At 50.4% G+C, this 25,127-nt stretch overlaps 1 protein-coding gene across 2 annotated transcripts in view; it reads right to left on the minus strand.

The window, feature by feature from the left end:
* Positions 1-25,127, minus strand: part of CNTFR (ciliary neurotrophic factor receptor) — a gene marked incomplete at its 3' end in the record, with an annotated part of 431,249 nt that overhangs the window by 310,378 nt on the left and 95,744 nt on the right. For both annotated transcript variants that reach the window (XM_080973618.1, XM_080973620.1), the window contains exon 2: positions 19,628-19,737. The remainder of the gene's footprint in view (positions 1-19,627; positions 19,738-25,127) is intronic.

Below are 25,127 nucleotides of genomic sequence, written 5' to 3' on the forward strand. Positions count from 1 at the left end.
CTGGGTTTCTGGGGGTTTTCCTGTTGTTATTCTGTCTCTCACGGGTACAATAAACATACCATTAAAATTATGGACTGGTCATTTCTTTGTCAGGGGGCAAACAGGCAAGTTTAGCAGGGGATCAAATACTTTCCCCCCTCACTGTACATAAGTATGTAAACGACGTGTCTGAAATAGTACAGGAGAACAATCCTGAAGCCATTTTGACTCTCCCAAATTGACCTCAAATGTTTCTCTGCAAGGAGTAAGGAAATGGGGAAAGCTTTCCTTTTTTATAATATTTTTAATTGTCTTTTGCTTACCTGTTTTTAGGGCATCTTTGCGTATGAATAGGGTCAGCCTGTGTCCTGGATTCAGGAACTGAGTATTTACCATTGTTGTAAACAAAAATTGCCCTTTTCCCTTATGGGGTATCCAAGAGCCCATATAGAGTCCTTACATAGGTTCTCCATCGGTAGGAGAAAATAACAGTGGCCAACCACAGAATAATGAGAAGCAAAGCAGCTAGTAAGCTTGATCTTTATTGATCTGTTGCAACAGGGTGCTCCCCTCACCTGCAGGAGAGAGGAGGAACCCAGGAAAATGGCGCGCAAGGCACTCGAACTCAGGACGCAAGGGAGAAACGTGCTAAGAGGAAGGCATGCTTGGCAAATCCACACCGTGATCAGCTACCGCCTGGAAACCAATGTCCCCACTGTGGAAGGAGGTGTGGATCCAGAATTGGCCTCCACAGTCACTTACGGACTCACTGGTAAGACCATGTTCATGGAAGACAAGCTATGAGTAATAATAATAATAATAATTTATTATTTGTACCCTGCCCATCTGGCTGGGTTTCCCCAGCCACTCTGGGCGACTTCCAAAAAAGATTAAAAATACATTAAAATGTCACACATTAAAAACATCCCTGAACAGGGCTGCCTTCAGATGTCTTCTAAATGTCAGGTAGTTGTTTATCTCTCTGACATCCAATGGGAAGGCGTTCCACAGGGTTGGAGCCACCACCAAGAAGACCCTCTGCCTGGTTCCCTGTAACCTTGCTTCTCACAGTGAGGGAACCACCAGAAGGCCCTCGGCGCTGGACCTCAGCGTCCGGGTAGAACGATGAGTTATCGCCAAGGAAGAACACCATCCAATTCTAAGTCCTGCATCTGCAAGCACCGTGAGCAGAAGCCAAGGAGACTCCATCAATCCTAACCCTACCAGCGTGTGTCCTTAACATGCTCTCAAAAATATGCAGCTGTGACCAAATCGAGGCAACCTTTTGATTGTGCACTGATGACGGTTTGCGCTCATTACATTATTGTGGAGGTCAGACACGACCTCACTGCCAATACTGTTTGTGCCTGCAAATGTTCTTGGGTGGGCAAGCATTTCATTTCCAGTCGGTACAAGCCCTGAGGCATCCCAGTGAAATCCTGCAACGGGTCAGGCTGAAAATGTCCACGGGGATTTGTTCCACTTTTTTCATTCCTAGCACAAGAGATTCCCCCTCCAGATGACAAAGATGGGGTAGCACTGTGGAAGCATTGCAGAACAACTAATAAACCAGAATAATATATAGATGCTGCCGTACAAATCCATCACTAATGCAGTATTATTGCATCAGAAAATACCTACAAATAATATTAAAAAAACCCTACCAGTCCAAAGGGGCCCTGCACATTTCATCTTTTTCTACTTTTTACTTTTTAAAAAATCATGTTTCATTTTTCATTGAATTGCAGAATTGCAGGGCCTTTGACTGACATCCCATGCCCTTTTAAACATGTTGTGGAAGGGGGGTCATTGGGTTTTGTTCTTAATTTTTATTATGGATTTTGTTTTTTTTTATATTGTAATTTTATGTTGTGAACCGATCGTAAGATCTATGGGCATAGGGCAGTATGCAAATATTAATTTTATTATTATTAATAATACTAATACAACAATAACAATAATAAGAATGGAACCCAAGCGTCATCTAGTCCAATGCCTTGCAATGCAGGAACCATATATATTCTTTCATTTTCGCATATACAACCTGAACAATATGTAAACAGTACAAGGGGGAAAAAGCAAAGTAGATTAAAGCACACGTTGCAAGTTCACTCTGGGGACAGAAGTTGAGATGTGGAACCTAAAAACTCTGCAAGGAGTACAGCTATGGATGTCATTAATCCTAGCTTATGTTGTTTTCACAGATCCAGTGCAGGACTTTCATCTTAAAAGACTGCCAACCAAGCAATATGAGAGAATGCTGGTGAGGGGCAGGCAAGAAAGAAAGAAAGAAAGAAAGAAAGAAAGAAAGAAAGAAAGAAAGAAAGAAAGAAGAGTCCTGGAGAGGAGACTCTGGAAAGCTTTAAGAGTTCCAGATTTTTGCATAATGCGCTGGCAGATCCCTGATGCGCTCTTGCTCATTTACATCACAATTAAAGGCACCCCAAACATTGACAAAGCTGCTGTGTCCTCTTCACGCTTTGGAAGAACAAAATACTTCTCGTGCCATGAAAAATCGAGGTACTGATCCTGCTAGAAGTAATCAGCGAGGAAGATGGCCGCTAGACAGGCAGAGCTGCTCTCGTGCTCAAATCCTGCTTGTGGATTTCCCATTGCGGCACCTGATGGGTCCCTGGGAGAACAGGAGGTTGGATTGGATGGGCCATGGCCTGATGCTCTAGTGTGCTCCTTTGGACAAGACAGCTTCACAATCCATGGTTTGGCTTGCTTTATAATAATAATTTATTATTTCTACCCCACCTATCTGGCTGGGTTTCCCCAGCCACTCCAGGTGGCTCCCAATGTCCATTATGGGAAACCTGCAAGCAGGACAGAACACAGGATGATGATGATGATGATGATGATGATGATGATTAATACCCCACCCATCTGGCTGGGTTTCCCCAGACACTCTGAGCGGCTCCCAACAGAATATTAAAAACACGATAAAACATCAAATATTAAAAACTTCCCTAAATAGGGCTGCCTTCAGATGTCTACTGAAAGTTAGGTAGTTTTCCTTGACATCTGATGGGAGGGCATTCCACAGAGCAGGGGCCACCACTGGTTCCCTGTAACCTCACTTCTCACAGGGAGGGAAGCGCCAGAAGGCCCTCAGCGCTGGATCTCTGTGTCCGGGCTGAACGATGGGGGTGGAGACGCTCCTTCAGGTCTACTGGGTCAAGGCCATTTGGGGCTTTCAAGGTCAGCACCAACAGTCTGGGGTTTTTTTGTTAAATCATTTTTATTAATTTTCCAAAAAAAAAGCATCCAATTAACATATCAAATCATAATCCAATTAAAATAAAAACTAAAATAAAAAAAGACCAAATTATCATCCAAATTATAATTATTAATTTTACGGGACTTCCCATAGTCTGGACCTTGAAGCATAGCTCCAAATCTCAATCCTGCCTCTCCTCGTTGTTTTTGTATTTCCACATCTCGATTTTAACACTTTTAAGTTCTCCGTCCCTGGCTCTCTGATTCTCAATCACGTCAGACATCAGATATCCTTTCATCCATCGAGTACAGCTTTATTTGTATATATATATATGTCAGAGTTGCTTCCAGATCCTAGCTCACAGAGGATCACGCTAGCCAGCGATCATTAAATAAAAGTCTTTATTGAGTTACAGTTTCCATTCTCAAGCTGCTGCGTGCAACCCTACGTCTAATGGTTAGATCGGCGAAGCTCCATCTGAGTCTCCGCCCCTTGTACACCAACTTAATATCCTAGCCTTGCTCCACCTTTTCCGCCTGACTGTTCTTCTCTGGGTCCCTCTGCCCCCCGGGGTCTCTTCCTTCCGGGATTCCTCTGACGCTGACCCCCCTGACTCTTCTCCCTCCTTTCGGCGGGCTTTAGGACCTGGCTCCCTTTCCGGGCTGCCTACTGCGCCACCTTCCTGTGCATTTGAACTTGGCACGCGCGCCCAACCTTCCACCTTCCGTCTGACCGTTTCTTCGCTCCCCGATGGAGGTGTGGCCACTCCTGACTCGTGCCCTCCCCCCTGTTGTGAGCTGCCAGCGCTTGATCCCTGGCGCCCTTCCTCTTCCCTGCTCTCTGGCGGTGACGCTGGTCCCGATTTCCAACTGCTCCCCTCTGAGTCCCCTCTGGCTCTATCTTCCTGGGGTGTCCCCCTAGGCTCCCCCCTTGCCCTGGCCACTGGTGCTCCTTTCTGTGAATCTTCTGATTCACTGGAAAGACTCGGAGATCTCGGGTCGTCGTCATCACTCATCTTTTCTTCTGCCTCCTCCCCCTCGCTCTCTGTTTCCTCCCTTGCCCTTGCCTCTGCTCCTGAACCCCTGACATCCATCCCCCCCTCAAAGCCCCCTCTTCCCCCCTCCCCTCCTTCCGGTGCGGGATCTGGGTGCTGCTGTGTCAGGGGGACGAATGTCGGATACAGTTCGCTTCCCGTGGCGGGCCGCCATCCGAAGTCTTCCGGTTCTTCCTCCCTGCTCTCGTTGACGACGGTCACCTCCGCTTCCATCTCTGTGCCGCCGTGCTCGAAACCCGGGTCGTCCCCGAAAACGTCCATGTCCGTCTCTCCCTCGTTGCCTTCTGGAGACGTTGCTCGTCCTGGACCCTCCAGCCACCTTCTGCGGAACTGCTCCTCTGGTCGATCATCCCACCAATACGAGGGTTCTGAAGCAGATCCCGAGGGTGACCCCTCCGGGGAACGGGCGTCTCGTGTCGGTTCCTCGTCCGAGTCGAACCCCCGGAACGTGCTGGCTGAAAGCGTGGGCGTGAAAAGCCAGTCGTCGAAAAAGTCTGCTGGCATTGGCCTATGTGGGAAGAGGGCATGAAACTCTTCTTTGAGCAGAGGTTCGTCTAAAGCGTAGCCCGGCACCCAGCTGTTGGCACTGGCCGGGGTGCCCTCCTTGGCGAGAAGGTATTCTACCCCCTCTTCCCCCCATCTGGAGTCCAAAATCTCCGTGACTTCGTTGATGCGCGCCTCCTGTGCCACTCCCCCTTGCCCGGTTCTCTCTCGGAGCGGACCCGGTGCCGTTCCTGGTTCCTGAAACCTGTGAGGTGCCTTGTAGGGAGTGAGCACCGATCTGTGGAACACCGGATGCATTCTGGAACCCTCCGGAAGAGCCAGCCTGAAAGCCACCGGGTTGACCTGTTCTTCGACTTGGTAGGGCCCCAGTTGTTTATGCCCTAGTTTCTTCTTCGCCAACGACCTGGCCGGCACTGCGTGGGCTGCTAACCAGACCCAGTCTCCCACATGGATCTCTTCGCCAACCCTTCTGTGTTTGTCCGCTTGTACCTTGTATGCGTGTTTAGCCAGCTCCAGGTGCCGCCGCAGCTGATCGTGGACCTCCTGCAACTCCGACGCGAACGCATCTGCTGTCTGCGGGTCCCCCTCCCCCATTCTTTCCAGTCCCGGGAAGGTTCTGGGGTGCCTCCCGTTGTTGGCGAAGAACGGCGTGACCCCCGTGGACACGTGCTTCGTGTTGTTGTAGGCGAACTCGGCGAGAGGCAGGTAATCCACCCACGTCGCAGGCTGTTGATTCGCATAACATCTCAGGTACTGCTGCATGATGGCATTGACCCGCTCCGCTTGCCCGTTGGTCTGCGGGTGTCTAGCCGACGCCAGGTTGATCTTGACGTTCAGGAAGCCCATCAGCCTCTGCCAGAAGTTCGAGATGAACTGTCGCCCTCGGTCGGACAGAATAGACCGCGGCAGACCGTGAACCTTGAACACGTGGTCTATGAACAGTTTGGCGGTTTGTTCCGCCGTGGCCACCTTCGCACACGGAATGAAATGTGCCATCTTGGAGAACAAGTCCACCACCACCAGCACAGCCGTCTTGCCCCTCGAGCTGGGCAGATCCGTGACAAAGTCCAGGGCCACTCTCTCCCATGGTTCGAACGGAGTTTGCAGCGGTTCCAGCAGTCCGGCCGGCGGTCTGTGCACTGGTTTGGCCCTCTGGCAGGTGTCACACCTCGCCACGTAGTCCGCGACTTCCCCTCTCATTCCGGGCCACCAGAAGTCTCTGGCTACTAATTCCACCGTCTTCTCCTTGCCAAAGTGCCCGGCAGTGGGCGCGTCGTGCAGCTGCTGCAGTACCTTGGCGCGAAGTTCGTCTCCCGGCACGTAGATGGCCCCTTTACGGATGAGCAAACCATCTCGCAGCTGGAACTCGTCGGTCGCTGCCGTGCCCCTGTGCACCTCTGCCATCTTTGCTTGCGCGAAGGAGTCATCCTGCAACGCTCGTCGCACCGCATCCAGGTCAACTGTTGCCGCCGCGCACGCCCACACTGTCGGTGCGAAGATGTGCATGGCGGCCGCTGGCGTTGCCTCCTCCAGATACTGTGGCTTACGGGAGAGAGCATCCGCCATGATGTTGGTGTCCCCCGGGACATATTCTATTCGGAAGTCGAAATTCGCAAAGAACTCAGCCCAACGTATCTGCCTCTGGTTCAGGAACTGTGCCGTGCGCCAGTGCTCTAGATTCTTGTGGTCCGTGCAGACCTGCACCGTGTGCTTGGCGCCGATCAGGAAGTGCCTCCACGCTTTGAACGCTGCATGAATGGCCAGCAACTCCCTGTCCCAGATGGTGTAGTTCTGTTCGGACTTGCTGAGCTTCCTTGAATAAAACGCTCCCGGCCTCCAAACCCCCTGCGGGTCTTTCTGCAGCAGGACTGCTCCCACGGCTCTGTCCGAAGCGTCTGTCTCCACCCTCATCGGCCTGCTGGGGTTGACATGAAGCAGCTGCTCTTCCGACGCGAAGAGACGCTTGAGTGCCTGAAAGGACTGCTCCGCCTGCTCTGTCCAGATGAACTTCTTTTTCTTGGAGCTGAGCGTGTCCGTGATGGCCGCTGTCTGCATCGCAAAGCCTTTGATAAACTTGCGATAGAAGTTCGCGAAGCCAACAAACCGTTGGACCTCCTTCCGGTTGCGTGGGCTTTTCCAATCCAACACTGCTCGGACCTTGGCGCTGTCCATGGCGAGCCCTTTATCAGACAACTTGTAGCCCAGGAAATCCACCTCCGTCACGTCGAATTGGCACTTCTCCAGCTTGGCGTAAAGCCTATGTTGCTGTAGCCTGCTCAGCACTTCCTTGACGTGTCTGTCATGCTCCTGCTGCGATTCCGAAAAGATCAGGATGTCATCCAAGAAACAGACGCACGTCTTGTAGAGGAGCCCCGCCAACACGTGATGCATGAAAGCTTGAAAAACGTGGGAGCCATTTTGCAATCCAAAAGGCATAACTCTATATTCGTAGGTGCCCAGGGGCGTGAACATGGCTGTCTTCCACTCATCTCCTTCCCGCATGCGAATGAGGTTGTATGCCCCTCGCAGGTCCAACTTGGTGAACACTCTGCCCTTCCGTACCTTTGCGAGGAGGTCGTCGATTCGGGGCATGGGGAAGTCCGATGGCTTGGTCACACTGTTCAAGATGCGAAAGTCCACTACAAGTCTTTTTTGGGGCGTGTCCCGCTTCTTAACAAAGAATACCGGACTGCCCCCCGCTGCCTTGGACTCTCGGATGAAACCGCGCTCCAAATTATGATCTATGAACTCTTTGAGTTCCTGCAGTTCGTCCTCAGACATGGAATACAGCTTCCCTTTGGGCAGCGCCGCCCCCGGCAGCAGGTCAATTTTGCAGTCATATGGTCTGTGGGGGGGTAGCCTGTCTGCCTCCTTCTCGCAGAAAACCTCCAAAAATTCCGCGTACTTGTGGGGAACCGCTTGCAGCGTGCCTAGCTGCAGCTGTGACTCCTCTTCCCCTCCTTCCTGCCTGGGCACGATGCAGTGTTCAGCGCAAAAGGAAGAGCCGAAGGTCAGCTGCCTCTGGTACCAAGCCAGCGTCGGGCTGTGCTTGTCCAGCCAACTCATGCCCAATACAATGGGCGTGTCCGATAGTTGAGTGACATTGAAGCTGATGATTTCCCTGTGATTCCCAAGTCGCATCACCATTGGTGGCGTCTGCTTCACCACTTGCCCCCCTAGCAGCTCCCTGCCATCCACCGTGACAACCTGCAGGGGCAGCGTGGCAGGCAGCAACTGTATAGCGTGCCGGTCGACAAAGTCCTGCCCTATAAAGTCCGCATTGCTTCCGGAGTCAATGGTGATTGGCACGTCCATGGTGATTCCATTGGGCAGCTGGAGCGACGCGGTGAGCCTCACTACCGGTTTGGGCGGGAGGGGGTCCATGGGCTGTAAAATCTCTGGGGACTGCTTCACTGACACGTCTGGCTGGGCCCCAGTGCCTCTTCCTCCAACCAGACTCCGTCGTTTCCCTGCTGTGGTTGTCCTTGCTGCGTTGCTGCAGTTACCATTGCTGAGGCTGCAGTGTGCTTGTGGAGCCTCTGGGGACACTCTTTCGCCATATGCTGTGGATCATCGCAGATGTAACACTTCCTGTTCCCTCTAGGAGGCTTCGCTTTCACTGCTGCCGGTGCTAGGGCTCTGGCTGCTGACTGAGCCCTTGCACCTCCAACCTCCATAGGTTCCGCTCCTCCTCCTGGCGGAGGCGTGGATTGCGCACGCGCTGCTTCTCTGGGAAGGAAGGAGGAGCCCCTGGCTGGTTCGCGCCCTCCACGCCCTTCTCCACTGCTCCACGGACGTCCTTCCAGCCGCACCCCCACCGCCAGCGCCCTCTGAACGATCTCCTGCGTGGTCCGGGGTCTCTCCCCCCTCGCAATTTCATCTTTAACCGAGCCGTGCAATCCCTCCCAAAACAGGTCTCTTACAGGAGCCGAATCTCTGTCCCATTCCAGAGCACTGACCAAAGCGAAAAAGCGGGCATGGTACTGCCTTACGCTGGCCCTCCCTTGCTTCAGTCCATGTATCTGCTGCCGAGCAAGATCCACGTCAATGCTTGACAAAAAGCACCCATCCATCGCTTTAATAAAGGCATCCGCATTTTGGAGCGCCGGATCCTTATCTCTCCACAAATTGCGCAGCCATGCTTTAGCATCTCCATGCAAATGGGACATGATGAATCCCACCTTCTCTTGCTCATCTCTAAAGTCTTTGTTCAGCAGTTGCAGTGCACACATTACATCTGCTCTAAAGTTGGGGTACTGTTGCAAATTCCCATCGAAGTGAGAGACCAAACCGCCTGTTCGTCTCCCCAACCCAATCCCCTCCGGTTTGGGTGTCAGTTGCCCTTGCTTCGTAAGCACTTCCAACCTGACCTGGAGATCCCTGTAGGCGGCAGCTGCGTCCTCCTCTCTCTTCCTGGATGCAAGAGCCTCGGCATTCAGGCGCGACACTGCTTCTCTGAGTTCCACTATCTGCTGTTCGGCCGTCATGTTGTCTGCCGTTCGTGAGCTCGCTAGTAGGCACCCGCTTTCTCTCCTCTCCGCGAGGCTGTAGATGCCCACAATTTAAGGGATGGAGCTTACTGTCAGAGTTGCTTCCAGATCCTAGCTCACAGAGGATCACGCTAGCCAGCGATCATTAAATAAAAGTCTTTATTGAGTTACAGTTTCCATTCTCAAGCTGCTGCGTGCAACCCTACGTCTAATGGTTAGATCGGCGAAGCTCCATCTGAGTCTCCGCCCCTTGTACACCAACTTAATATCCTAGCCTTGCTCCACCTTTTCCGCCTGACTGTTCTTCTCTGGGTCCCTCTGCCCCCCGGGGTCTCTTCCTTCCGGGATTCCTCTGACGCTGACGCTGACCCCCCTGACTCTTCTCCCTCCTTTCGGCGGGCTTTAGGACCTGGCTCCCTTTCTGGGCTGCCTACTGCGCCACCTTCCTGTGCATTTGAACTTGGCGCGCGCGCCCAACCTTCCACCTTCCGTCTGACCGTTTCTTCGCTCCCCGATGGAGGTGTGGCCACTCCTGACTCGTGCCCTCCCCCCTGTTGTGAGCTGCCAGCGCTTGATCCCTGGCGCCCTTCCTCTTCCCTGCTCTCTGGCGGTGACGCTGGTCCCGATTTCCAACTGCTCCCCTCTGAGTCCCCTCTGGCTCTATCTTCCTGGGGTGTCCCCCTAGGCTCCCCCCTTGCCCTGGCCACTGGTGCTCCTTTCTGTGAATCTTCTGATTCACTGGAAAGACTCGGAGATCTCGGGTCGTCGTCATCACTCATCTTTTCTTCTGCCTCCTCCCCCTCGCTCTCTGTTTCCTCCCTTGCCCTTGCCTCTGCTCCTGAACCCCTGACAATATATATCTTTTTTCGCACTGACACTTTGAATTGTGCTCAGAAACATACTGCGAGCCAATGTAGGTCTTTCAAGACCGGTGTTATGCATTCAACGATGGTTTAGCATTGACCATGGTTATCTGCAAGGCTACTTCTCAGCTTCTCATGTTCCCTTTCATTAAGATGTGAAACAAATTAGAATGACACTACAGTGGAACCTCGGCTCCCGAACGCTTTGGGAGTTGAACATTCCGGCTCCTGAACAAACGAAAACCGGAAGTAATTGTTCTGGTTTTCGAATGTTCTTTGGAAGCTGAATGCCCAGCCTGGCTTCCACGGCTTCTGATTGGCTGCAGGAAGCTGCTGCGGCCAATCAGAAACTGCGCCTTGGTTCCCGAAGTGTTTCAGGAATTGAACAGACTCCCACTGTATAGAAATTTGTGCAGGAAGCTTGTGCTGGCTGAGGCTTGAAGACGTGGCACCAGGTTGACAAAAGTTATTCTACAACGTTGAGAAAGAGAAAAGCCCACCTCCACTCAGCCTTTCCTTGCCACCCACCCACAAAACCCTTGTTCCTATTTTACTTGGACCCCCTTTTTTTGATGTGTGTGTGGGGGAGACTTATCAGTGGATCAGAGCGCAGCTGCCATGCCTTGCCAGGGCTCAAAGACTGGAATGGTTGTGGTATTATTATTTTTTATTTTTTTAATGGGCCAGATCATATGCTTTATTAAGCAAGATCTAAATCATTCCTGCCCTGCCAGGGCCCTTTGGTATGCGCCAGCCATTAAACACACAATTAGCTTGCATTTACAAATCTGTAAAAACTGCTCTGGCCGCCCATTCCTCAGCCGCTGCTTTGAGAGGGGTGGGGGAAGAGAATTATTTCTCCCTCCAGCTGAGCCCATCCTACACTGTTGTCTCATTAGCAGAGGCTGCTTCAACCAGCTAGATCCATTTCTTCCCCCAAATTTAAGTCCCAGGAAAAGTGGGGGCATTTACCGCTCTGCCGCTGTTTAAATTTGCTTCCACTCAAGACCCTAATGAGCAGCGAGAGGAGTGAGTGAGCTCCGCAACGCATGAATATTTTTTGACAACCAACTTCTCTCCATCCCACGTCACAGACAGGCGAGGTATCAAACTGCTCTACTCTCAACCTCTGAATTGGCACATAAAGGCTTTAGATTTCTCAGTTTGGACATTCCACATAGATCAGAATCTCAGAATAGATCAGAACCCCCCCTGTAATGCAGGAATGAATATGCAGGGATAGAACCTGCCACCTTGGCATTTACAACACCATGCTCTAGCCAGCTGAGCTATCCATGAAGCCCACCGGCTTATAGCCATCTTCAGATATCTCAAGGGCTGCCCTATGGGAGGTGGAGCAAGCTTGTTTTCTCCTGTTCCGGAAGGTAAGACTCGAACCCATGGCTTCTGCTGCTCCAGAGGGGAGAAGGACCTGAACCAATGGATTCAAATGACAGTGACAGCTGCTCAACAGTAGAAGGGACTCCCTTGGAAGGTGCTGGACTCTCCTTCGTCGGAGATTTTTCAGCAGATATTGTGTGGCCATCATTCATGGATGGTTTTACTGTGATTCCTACATTGCAGGGGGTTGGACTAGATCATGGGTAGGCAAACTAAGGCCCGGGGGCCGGATCCAGCCCAATCGCCTTCTCAATCCAGCCCACGGATGGTCTGGGAATCAGCTTGTTTTTACATGAGTAGAATGTGTCCTTTTATTTAAAATGCATCTCTGGGTTATTTGTGGGGCAGAGGAATTTGTGCATTTCCCTCCCAAAAAATATAGTCCAGCCCCCTCCCCAAAGTCTGAGGGACAGTGGACCAGCCCCCTGCTGAAAAAGTTTGCTGACCCCTAGACTAGATGGTCCTTCAGGGTCCCTTCCAACTCTACAGTTCTATGAGTCTATGATGGAGAAGGATTCAGAAAGGGACATTCAAACTGACATCAACCCCTTAGGATGTATAGGGATGAGAACTAGAGTATGAGCATTTTGGTTTTGACACATAGTCAGTTCCACCACCAGCCAAACGGTGGTTTGTACGAACCACAATTTAGCATCGTCATCATGGTTTGAGCTTCCAGGCAAGGAGAAGGAGGAGGTAAAGGTAAAAAGGTAAAGGACCCCTGGATGATTAAGTCCAGTCAAATCTCGCTTTCAGGCCAAGGGAGCCAGCGTTTGTCCACAGACAGCTTTCCAGGTCATGTGGCCAGCAGGACACCGTGACGGAAACCAGAGTGCACGGAAACCCCATTTACCTTCCCGCCACAGTGGTACCTATTTATCTATTAGCACTGGTGTGCTTTCAAACTGCTAGGTTGGCAGGGGCTGGGACAGAGCAACGGGAGCTCACAACATTGCGGGGATTCGAACCACCAACCTTCCGATCAGCAAGCCCAAGAGGCTCAGTGGTTTAGAGCACAGCGCCACCCGTGTCCCCTAGAAGGAAGAGGGGACCCCTCACAAGTGCCGCCTCCTTCCCAGGATTAACAGGGTCCTCCTCCTACCATCAGCCTGGCAACCTTCCTTTCCTAGCCCTCTGGAACAGGGGTAGCCAACCCAGTGCTCACCAGAGGCTGTTGTGCTTCATCCTCCTTGGCCATTGATCATCCTGGCCAGAACTAAGAAGATGGGACACCACCAACCTCGATGGCTTTGAAAGAGGATTAGACAAATTCATGGCTACTAGTGATGCCTAGTAAGATATTAGACAGCATCTTAAAAAGTAGAGACATCACCTTGCCAACAAAAGCCTGTATAGTTAAAGCTAAGTGAGAGCTGGACCATGAAGAAGGCTGATAGCCGAAGAATGGAAGCTTTTGAATTCTGGTGCTGGAGGAGACTCTTGAGAGTCCCATGGACTGCAAGAAGATCAAACTTGTGCATTCTGAAGGAAATCAGCCCTGAGTGCTCACTGGAAGGACAGATCCTGAAGCTGAGGCTCCAAGACTTTGGCCACCTCATGAGAAGAGAAGACTCCCTGGAAAAGACCCTGATGTTGGGAAAGATGGAGGGCACAAGGAGAAGGGGATGACAGAGGACGAGATGGTTGGACAGTGTTCTCGAAGCTACCAGCATGAGTTTGACCAAACTGCAGGAGGCAGTGGAAGACAGGAGTGCCTGGCGTGCTCTGATCCAGGGGGTCACGAAGAGGCGGACACGACTAAACAACTCAACAACAACAACAACAGTGATGACGGCTGTGCTCTGCATCTGAAGGGGAGGGGAGGGGGCTCCTGTGTTCGAATCCTGCTTGCTCAAATCCCATGGGCCTCTGGTTGACCACTCTGAGCAAAGGATGCCACTGATGGGCCATTGGCCTGATTCAGAATGTTCCTCTTCTGTTCTTAAGTCTTGTTTCTCAGAGAACATGCAAGGGCAGTTCCTTCTGCTGAGCTGGCAGGGAGGAGAAAGCAGCCACACTTAACTATTCACATGTGGGCAGAGAGAGCCATCATAAACTCTTTTTTCTCCCTCCGCTCCTGTCTGTTTTGCTCTGGGCCACTAATCCAATTGAGCTGGCCTCCGAGCTCGTAACAAAAGCTACGAGACATTTGTCAGATCTCTCGACTAGACCCGTGGCTAATTTTACAACGTTAATTTATCTTAGCATATTATATCGCTTTAATTTCGTCCCTCTGGATCCCATTACCACCGCCGTACCTTGTAGCCGGCGTGTAACGGTAATTGCCATTATTAGCAGCGTTCCGTGGGCTGGAGCAGCTCCGCAAATAAAGGGAGCAAGGAAAAACGGGGAGTCACCAGGTCGGCGGGGGCTCCGTGTGAGGAAAAAGGAGGAGGAACGCAAATAACTCCGGGGCTGAGCTGGGGGGAATTGTAAGGTCACCGTAGCGCGGGATTAAAAAGGAGGTAACCGGGGGTAGTAAAGCCTCAGAAGAGGAAAGGGAAAATCATCAGGGAGAGAGGAACATAGGAAGCTGCATAGTAGAGAATCATAACATCACACAGTTCTAGAGCCAGAAGCAGCATTCGAATTCCACCAGGCGCATTTTGCACCTGTCTGTCGGCTGCTCGCAACCAAGTGAGGATGCCCTGGCGCCAGAACGATGCATGACATCTCCGCCATCTGGAGGTACAGATGGATCTTTGGGTCTTGCCTGTTTTCACACATATTAACACATCCCGTAGAATTCTATCAGTTACCGTATTTTTCACTCCATAGGGCACACCGGACCATAAGGCGCACCTAGTTTTTAGGGGGGGGAAATAAAGGGGGGGAAATATCCCCCCCCCAGGTCCAGGAGCTTGCAGGGCTAGGGACAGGGAAACCCGAGCTTCCCCCGACCCCAGCCCCCAGAACAGGCAGCTATCCGCAAGCCTTCCGAGCGCAGTGGGAACTCCCGCCACGCTCAGAAGGCTTGCGGATGGCTGCCTGAAGCCTGGAGAGCGAGAGGTGTCGGTGCGCACCGACGCCTCTTGCTCTCCAGGCTTCAGCAAAATCCTGCATTCGCTCCATAGGATGCACACACATTTCCCCTTCATTTTTGGAGGGGGAAAAGTGCGTCCTATAGGGCGAAAAATGCGGTATATTTCATCTGCACAATCAGAACGAATTTCAGGAACCAAATAGTCATATTGAAAAACACTATTTTTTAGCCGCCTGGCCCCAAAAGATAGATAAATTAAACTTTATTCGCATTAGCCAACGGCCATAGCAACATAAAACAAGCAATATATGCAAATAAAATATATACAAATTAAAAAGACAGCAATGGGTAAAAAGGGGCAATCAAATGGCCAAGATTATCGTTTGGATAGTGGCCCTTATTCTCACTGCACCCTCGATAAACCTAGCAACCTTTGCTGTTGTCTGATCATTTTGCTGGCCCCAAAATGGCAACTAGGCCTTCCGTTTTGGCAACCCTGGTTTAAGGAGCAAATTGGCACCTAGCTTATAGATCTGAATTTCGAACACTGGCCAGAAGGGACCCCAAGAGTCATCTAGTCCAACCCCCCTCAATGCGGGAATCTCAGCTAAAGTATCTATTTGATGGCAAGCTAGATAAGAGAAACGGCTACCCAGTCCATCGCATGAGCTCAATGGAGTCCCAAGGAGACCAATCCGGAAAGGTATACCTGTTCCTTACAATGAGCCTTGGGGTGCCCAGTCTGACCCCCCCATCACAAGTCCCCATGCTACCTGCCCAAACGGGGGCCAGAAGCAGAAAGAGCAGCTCACGTGTTTGACACCTTTTGCAGGTAGCTCAAAAGCAATTGTAGGCATGCCTTTTGACCATTAGTAGGCAAACTAAGGCCCGGGGGCCGGATCCGGCCCAATCACCTTCTCAATCTGGCCCGCAGACGGTCCGGGAATCAGCGTGTTTTTACTTGAGTAGAATGTGTGCTTTTATTTAAAATGCATCTCTGGGTTATTTGTGGGGCATAGGAATTTGTTCATTTTTAAAGATATATATATATAGTCCGGCCCCCCACAAGGTCTCAGGGACAGGGGAGTTTGCTGACCCCTGATTTTGACAGACATTCGCTGGACTAGACGCTGTTGTTTGGCCAGAGATTTGGGGGCAAAGAGACAGAAGAGCAGTCACGCATGTCTCTGCATCCTGGTCTTAAACAAACACGAAAGCCTTTCTCTCTGAATCCTACAAGCAGGCAAGTCCAGCCTGAAATGTCAAGCTTGCTGACATAAGAAGCCTCTGCCGTTCATACCTCGGGTGCTGCTCAAGTGAGGCAGCAATGAGATCGAAAGCACAAGAGAGAATCAGAGTCGGAAGGGACCCCAAGAGTCATCTAGTCTATCCCCCTGCAATGCTGGAATCCCAGCTATAGCATCCCTGAAAGATGACCATCCAGCCTCTATTTTAAGAGCCCTCCTATTAAAAAAACCAGCAGTGAGTATTTCCTCCACCTTCAGGGGCTCATGTGGGGGTAAGACCGAAAGTGAGAGGAGGCCTTCTCTGTGGGGGCCCCCAATCTGAGAAATTCCCTCCCCACAGAGGTGTGTTTGGTACCTTCATTGCACAGTTTCCAGAGGATGCGTAAGACAGATTTCTTTGTCCCATCCTTGGACACTTGAGGTGCGTGTTTTAAGGCTCATTTTCTATGGTTGTAAGTTGTTTTAAACTGTTTTCAATGTTTGCGTATTTTATTGATTTCATGAACTCTATATATACACCGTTTGATTGTTTACAAAAACTTAAAGTGGCTGTGTTTCATTGTTGCTTTAATGTTGTAACTTGCCCTGGGACGTTAGAATGAAGGGCAGATAATTAAGGAACAAGAACAATTTAACAACAGCAACAACACCTTGGCAGGTGTGTTACGCAAGAGGGGGAAATCAGGATCGAATATGTGGGCTGACCGTCATGCATACAACAAAATGCACAAAATAAAAACGGGAAAAGCAGAGATTGGGAATTTAGAGGATACCTTCAGAAACAATGCGAAGTTAAGACTGGGGAGATTAGACGACCCGCTTGTGTTCAGATGTGCATTTTTGCAACCATCCCATCCTACAGCCTGAGGACCATCTATGACTTGCTGGATAGATCCATCTTTTCAAGCCAGGAGGGATGCCCTTTCTGTAACCCCAGCTGGGTCTGGGCTGAGGACCACAACTGCTCTCATCCGTCCCTCTCTTGATATTTCCCAGTTATTGACTATATAATCTCAGGGGTGATGCACTTGGATTTAATAAAATCTCTCCAGGGATTCTAAAGAGACTTACAGAACAACGATGCCCTTTTGGGTGAAAAAGGAAATGTCAATCATTTACCTAAAAAAGAGGCAGAACCACTCAAAACGAAATCAATCATGAGCGAAAACCTATTACAGATTAGAGCATCTCAAAAACAAAAACAAAATTCAAATCCATCGGTTTGAATCCCACAACAATGAAATTTCCATTTCCCCCTTTTGGTGGCAAAGAATCATTTCCTTGCCTTGCATTATGCAGGCTTCAGATAGATTCTCAAACAGCATCCAAGCATAAGCAAGAAACAATCAGATAAAATTCAGATGAACCTTCCTAGAATCACTTCAAAGTCCCCATGGGATCCTCGGCTGACTCATTACTTTCGCATCTCGGTCCCTCCAAAGCGATGACATCAGACCGAGCTCAGATCATCCCCAGCCCTGGCGTAACGACATCAGCGCCATCCTGATGACACAGCTACTGCCTGTATCATTCATGACATCACCCTGGAACACGAGATGCAGGAAGGAGCTCTCAGAGGAGCAAAGGAGAGATCAAAAGACACAAACACTCATCTGAAGTCACTGCAACAAAGGACAGCACGAGTCACTCGCTTCCAATGCTAAGTGTGAAACGTGGGCTTCTGGGAGCTGGTCAGGTAGCAAAAACTGTGAGAAATGTGCAGCCCTCCAGAAGCAGAATGGTAATACACACACACACACACACACACACACACACACACACTGAGTCATTAGAAGTCTTTGCAACTATACTGGATATTATATATATATTACCCCATTCTCCTTTCTTAAGGAGTCCAGGATGGCAAACAGGGACGGATTTAGGTTTGATGAGGCCCTCAGCTACTGAAGGTAATGGGGCCCTTTATATGTCCAGCTGTCCTTTGTCAACAGCAAATTGTCGCTGTTTTTTGTGTTGAATATATGCCAAATGGTAATTTATGAACCTAATAGGTATCTATATCTAAAGCAATTTGCACATAAGAAAATTTGTATTTTATCAAAGTAATTGTTGAACTGAAATACGACTAAGAAGAAGTATCCAGGTTTTGTTCCTTTAATTTTTTTTTGGGGGGGGGGGCAAGAGAGTGGGACCCTAAGCTATAGCTTGTTTAGCTTATACGTAAATCCAGCACTGATGGAGAACAACAATAACATCACAAAAATGATTCCAGTACAGATGAGGATTGGGAAAGATCTGCACTTTGAAGGATCGTTGGAAGAGGAAGGTCTTGAGCAGAAAAGGCAGCAGAGACAGCCACTGCCCAATATTCAGGGGAGGGTATTCCAAAGGGCAGGGGCCAGAACACTAAAAGCCCGATTCCTACATTGTGGGGAATGGACCTGCTGATAAAATTGCCCTGCAGGAGGAGCTCAACGGTGATCCGTCAGGTACAGAAGAGGTGAAATGGTCTTCCAGGTATCCTGATCCTAAGCTATTTAGGGCTGTGGTTCCCAATTTTTGGGGACTTACTGCCAAATTAGTTCCATAAGCTCATCCCCACTGCCCTTTCCTTACCCGGCTCTACAAAAAGCATTGTTCAGAACAGCAGTTTTCACGACCCACTAAGGATGATAATAACACAATAAAATTCAAGGCGCTAACAATTAATTGCATGTTTATTCAAAATCCAAATAAAACTGTTGAGTTTAATTAATGGAACAAAGCTGGTGTCCTTGATCCAGGGGTACCAGCTTTTCAGAATCTGATTGTCATTTATATCTCTAGCACCCCCCTTGCTGTTTAAAGCCCCCCTAGATCATTCCACCCCAGAGGGAAGTGCTGCCCACTTGTATAAGGTTTTATCCATCAAAAGGAGCACCTTCAACTTAGCCGGGTAGCTTACTGGCAGCCACTGCAACTCTACTAAAGATGGGAGAACATGCTGGCACCAGGCCTGTTGGCAGACCCACTCTGCTGTATTACAAAGATGTTTGCAAATGTGGCACGAAGGCTGGCAACATCAATCCTGCCATGTGGGAATCTGTTGCAGACGACTCACAGCGCCTGGAAGACAGGCAGTCAATTTCGTGCATCCACAGCAGTGACCAGAGGAGGAATGCCCTCTGGGAGGAGCAAAGAGAGAAGAAACGCGCTGGTGCATCTGCAGCAACACAGCTGGACGCCTTTATCTGTCCCAGGTGCAACAAAACAGGTCTGTCTCTCACACACTGGTCTCTACAGCAGGTGCTGCAACCATCCAACAGTTTGATTTCACCATTATTGTCTACCAAGATGGGCAGATGCCAGCCGGCCAAATATTGTGCCCCATTGAGCAGCTTCCAAACCAACCTGAAGGGCAGCCCCACAAAGAGCACATTGCAGAAATCCAGCCCAGAGCTTACCGACATATGGACAACAGCAGTCAGGCTATCTTGGCCCAGAGACAGCTGTAGCAGCTTTACCTGCGAGAGCTGGGAAAAGGAACTCCTTGCCACTAGGGTCACCTGCAGCTGTAGTGGCGCAAAGATGGAGCCAGGAGCACCCCGGACTGCTCCTTCCGGGGGAGTCCAACCCCATCCAAAGCAGGCAATTGATCAGTTACCTGGACCTGGGAACCAGCTGCCTCAATCTTGCCAGGATTCGGAGCTTGCTGGGCCCACCAGAAGGCAGAAGAAACTCAGGGTGCATTTGGCATCATCAAGGGAAGACTCTGTGCCAAGAACGTGCCAACGGACAGAGCAAGCGGCGAAGCTGCAATAATTCTCATCCATCACCAAACCACTTGAGGGCCACCCAAATGTAGCCTGCAGGCACTTCCTGAGCAGTAACCTCTGTGAACACGGAATAAACATGCATTGGTCTCTGGTCAAGAGGCCCTTACCTCTCAGGTGTTGCAGGCAGCAAGGTGTGGTCCAAATTGCTCATCCAACTCCTCTCAGCTTCTCCACGCTTTCCCTGTTCTGGGGTCTCGCCTTTGAAATCCAGGGCTTCCTGTCAAGATAAAAGCAGGTGTCGAGTCAGGTGAAATCACAGGAAATCTTTCCACCCCTTTTCTGCTGTTAGTGTTGCTAAGTTCCGCCCCTGAGCTGCTCTCCGCCACATGCAAAATGCTTTGCAAAAAGGAGTCGTTTGCCACCTTTTTTTCTTGCCTCACTCAGTCCAGCCTTTCTGAATGCTGAGCAAATGTGAGGGATTTCTCTACATGGCAGGCATCTGTACATGCTGCTTTGAAGTTCCACTCTGCTGGGAGTGCGGCAGAGCAGTTAAGAGTGTGGGACTAGGACCTGGGAGATCTGGGTTCGAATCCTCCACTTGGCTATGAAGCTCGCTGGGTGCCGCTGCCTCTCAACTTAACCTACCTCGCAGGATTTTTGTGGGGATTGAAAGAGGAGGGGCAGAACCACATATGCCACCTTGAGATGTTTAGAGAAAAAGGTGGTATACAATTGCAATATATAAATACATGCAAGCCTGTGCGTGGTTCAATTATTTCACTACAACCCCGTGAGGTAGGCTAGGCTGCAGGATGTTTGCTACCTTAGCAAGCAGGAGGGCTAATCCAGGATTCAGACACGAGTCTTCCACACCCAAGTAAGAAAATGGCCATGTCAGGGATAAGGGAAAAGACAAGTCTCAAAGGTGAACAAAAACAAAGTTATTCAGCTGAGAACATTTTGGTTAATGTTGAAAAATGAAAAGCCACATCACTTTCCAGACTCCCCTTCCCTGCAAGTATTCCAAGCACCATAGCCAAGCATATCTTAACCCCCTTTACGACCTTCCTGCGAGGAAGGCTGCCGTTCTTCCAAGGATTAAGCCTGCCAATTGCTCTTCAGAGGGAACCCATTAATACTATCTCATCGCTACGTTTTGGCGCTGGCAGGCTTTTGGTCTCTGCAGAAGACGCCCGTCCTGCAAGTCTGCTCAACGTGGTTGGCATTACTGTTGAAAAACGGGTTCCTAAGGGAGCTCCGGTCCGTATAGTTAAAGCTATGGTTTTCCCAGTAGTGATGTATGGAAGTGAGAGCTGGAACATAAAGAAGGCTGATCGCCAAAGAATGGATGCTTTTGAATTCTGGTGCTGGAGGAGACTCTGGAGAGTCCCATGGACTGCAAGAAGATCCAACCTCTCCATTCTGAAGGAAATTAGCCCTGGGTGCTCACTGGAAGGACAGATCCTAAAGGTGAGGCTCCAATACTTTGGCCACCTCATGAGAAGAGAAGACTCCCCGGAAAAGACCCTGATGTTGGGAAAGATGGAGGGCACAAGGAGAAGGTGACGACAGAGGACGAGATGGTGGGACAGTGTTCTTGAAGCTACCAGCATGAGTTTGACCAGACTGCGGGAGGCAGTGGAAGACAGGAATGCCTGGCGTGCTCTGGTCCAGGGGGTCACAAAGAGTCGGACACGACTAAACGAATAAACAACAACAACAAGGCAGCTCCGGGGAATTTCTTATACACACAGGACTGGGAAGCCGCCGTGCTGCGTCCAATGGCTCAGACGGAGAACTTTGTCACAAAGTACTTGGCAACACGTGGGAGTCCTTGCATTGACTTCCAGCGGGTTGCTGGATCTGATCTTTCGAAGGCCCATTAAACAGGAGTAAATAAGGGAAACTCCCGCGCGGGCCTGATTGAGAAACTCATTTGCAAAGCTCTGGGAAATAATTGCAAAGTTTTCCTGGAGCTTGAAGGAGGGAGCGGTCCGTTTGTCACTGCGGCAGCCCATGCCGGGCGCCCATTCATCACGCTTGTCAGGTGTCAGCCACTGAAAAATTCAGCGGTGCCTTCCCCCCTCCCACCGGGCAGCCCATCATTCACAAGGCAGGCAGCGAGGATGCCTGGAGACCACCAGAGCAATGACTGACAAATGTGACAGAAAGCGCACACCTACACGCAAAGCGCCATTTGCACCCAAGTGCTCGCGGGCCTCGCTACATAATAATCAAAGAAGAGACTACTGCATCCGGCCATGACCCTTTTAGTCTAGCATCCTGTTCTCACAGCGGCCAACTCACAAGCAGGACAGGACACAGGATGATGATGATGATGATGATGATTATTATTAATATTATTATTACCCCACCCATCCGGCTGGATTTCCCCAGACACTCTGGGTGGCATGATAAAACATTAAAAACTCCCCTAAACAGGGCTGCTTTCAGATGTCTTCTAAAAGCCAGAAAGTTGTTTATTTCCTTGACATCTGATGGGAGGGCGTTCCACAGGGCAGGCGCCACCACCAAGAAGGCCCTCTGCCTGGATCCCTGTAACTTGGCTTCTCACAATGAGGGAACCGCCAGAAGGCCCTTGGAGCTGGACATCCGTGTCTGGGTAGAACGATGGGGATGGAGATGCTCCTTCAGGTATACTGGGCCGAGGCCGTTTAAGGCTTGAAAGGTCAGCACCAACACTTTGAATTGTGCTCGGAAATGTACTGGGGGCCGATGTAGGTCTTTCAGGACCAGTGTTATGTGGTCTCAGCGGCTGCTCCCAGTCACCAGTCTAGCTGCTGCATACTGGATTAGTTGTAGTTTCCAGGTCACCTTCAAAGGTAGCCCCCTGTAGAGAGCATTGCAGTAGTCCAAGCGGGAGATAACCAGATCATGCACCACTCTGGCAAGACAGTCCGCAGGCAGGGAGGGTCTCAGCCTGAGTACCAGATGGAGCAGGGAGACAGCTGCCCTGGACACAGAATTTACCTGCACCTCCATGGACAGCGGTGAGTCCAGAATGACTCCCAGGCTGCGCACCTGGTCCTTCAGGGGCACAGTTACCCCATTCAGGACCAGGGAGTCCCCCAGACCCGCCCACCCCTTGTCCTCCAAAAACAGTACTTCTGTCTTGTCATGATTTAACCTCAATCTGTTAGCCGCCATGCATCCTCCAACCGCCTCCAGACACTCACACAGGACCTTCACCGCCTTGACTGGTTCTGATTTAAAAGAGAGGTAGAGCTGGGTATCATCCACATATGCAGAAGAGCCCATTGGTCCCTTCTAGGGAACTGGCCTTGCCCAAAAATGGCACATTCTGCTGTCCACTTCTTGCCCACTTGGGAGATGCTCCTTCCCACTGCCCCATTTCCATGCCCAGTGTTGGCATCTCAGGTGGCCTGCCATTCGTGGACATCTGTTGAAGGCCTGGAAACCGGTAACCAGAGATCAATGGCATCTAAACATGGAGGTGCCATCCAGCCATCACGAATCCTTGGAGACATTCCACATGGATTTATCTGACCTCGCTTTAAAGCCAGGGCTTATCCGGATTGCCCTTTGTTTCTTGGCATAGATCCACAATTTAAAGCTCAGTGTCCGAGTGGGGGTTTTCTTTTGTATCCCTGCAGCACTTTCTCCAGGAAAACCCACATTTTTCTGCTGATTGCAAATGGCAATCGGATTCACCACGGATTGCCATTTGCTCAGATTCAGAGGTAAAACAGAGGTTTTCCCAGGGAAAGGGCCAGGGGGAAGGGGATGCTTCGACGCACAACTTTAAAACGCAGACGTGTCTGGAAAATGCAGTGCAAGAGGAAGTTTAGATGGACAGCTCCACTCAGGATGGCAACATATTCCTTAATTCCACCTTGTGCGATAGGTGGCCAGGTCACAAGTGTCGTGAGGCACCAGGAGTTTAAGGATGAGCTTCTGTGTGCATATATTGTTGTAACCCACTCAGGCCTGGGATCATGTGATGAAGGGCAGGCTAAAAGTACTCTAAATCAGGGTGGACAACTCCTAGGAAACTTGCGATCTACTCACAGTTAAAAACTGGCAGTGACCACTTTTGGGAGGTTCAGGTCAAAGCTGTTGAGCTTTATTTAGGAAGGAAATCCCTGGTTTTGGGGGTTCGGGTCAAAGTTGTTGAGCTCCTTTTAGGGAGGAGGAAAGCCACATTTTTGGGGGGTGCAGGGCAAAAATGTTGAGCTTTTTTTAGGGGAGCCAAAGTTGTTGAGCTTCTTTGGGGGGAGCCAGTGATCTACCAGTAGATCGCGATCTACCTGTTGGATGTGCCTGCTCTAAATTATAGGGTTGGGATCCTGAGGGTCATCTAGGCCAACCCCTAGATGTTATCCCCCCAATCTGAACATGTGGTCCCCCATCCGATCTGAAATACAGTCATACCTTGGGTTACACAGCCGCTTCAGGTTGCGTTTTTTCGGGTTGCGGACTACCGAAACCTGGAAGTACCAGAACGGGTTACTTCTGGGTTTCGGCGGTCGGGCATGTGCAGAAGTGCTAAATCGTGTTTTGCGCATGCGCAGGAGCGCACAATCACAACCCACGCATGGGCAGACACGGGTTGCGAACGTGCATCCCACACGGATCACGTTCGCAACCCGAGCGTCCACTGTGGGTTGATAGATGGATAGACAGGCAGGCAGACATCCTCTTTAAGTTTCCCATAACAGGGCAAACAGCTGCTGGGGGAAGGGATCAACTTATTTGCTTATTTCAGGAAGTGACGCTGACCCCGGTCGCCCCCCCCCCTCAATTGGGCCGTTCATTCACCCCAGGTCACCGGGTGCAAGAGAGCATCTCTGTGACCCGACCAAGGACTGGGGGCAGAGAGGGCAACGCTTGGTGGGTGCTCTTCAGCTCCTGAGCCCCCTCCCCGGCAAGCCCCCATCCCAATCTCTCCCCCCCCCCCCGGCCTGTCTAGACAAGCTTTTACTGGCTTAGGATAATCAAGCGTTTATTCCAACAGCATATATTTTTAGGGCATCTTTTTTTATATATAGGCACGTTTTATCTTGTCATTTTTTCCCCTTGTACCTTGATTGCTTTATAATTAATATTTTTATGTTGCAATATCCCCGTGTTTGTAAAAGGCTATTACCTTCTCCGAGGCTCCTATAGATGCACAGGATTATAAATCCGGGGGAATAAAAAAGCTAAAAGGTTTTAAAACCGGGAAGACTGACGCAGCCAGACTAACCTATCGGAGGCTGTTTTCCTGGCCCCTTCTCCTCCCACCAGAAATAAACCTCCGACAGAAGCAAGGAGGGAAGCATCAAGGGCAAAACTGAGACACCAGCTGCCTCCCAGAATGAGACGCAAGAAGGAGCTTTGAGGTCTTGGCAAAACCAGGTGCTCAGGGACAGTACCTGTCCCAGGTGTGGGGGCAGAGCCAGATTTGGGATAGCGCAGGAAGCTCCACCGCAGACAGCGCAAAGTCAAGGGGAGCTTCAATAGACAGGTCTTGGGACAGCAAGTTGCAACTCAGAAAGCAGTAGTCAGTACCAACTGCACCAAAAGGAACTACAGTGGTATCTCTAGTTGCGAACAGGATCCGTTCCGGAGCTCCGTTCACAACATGAGCAGAACGCAACCCGCATCTGCACGTGCGTGGGTCGCTATTTGCCGCTTCTGCGCATT

The sequence above is a fragment of the Podarcis pityusensis genome, assembly GCF_964106645.2.
Source record: "Podarcis pityusensis genome assembly, chromosome: 11".
Classification (NCBI taxonomy): Eukaryota; Metazoa; Chordata; class Lepidosauria; order Squamata; family Lacertidae; genus Podarcis; species Podarcis pityusensis.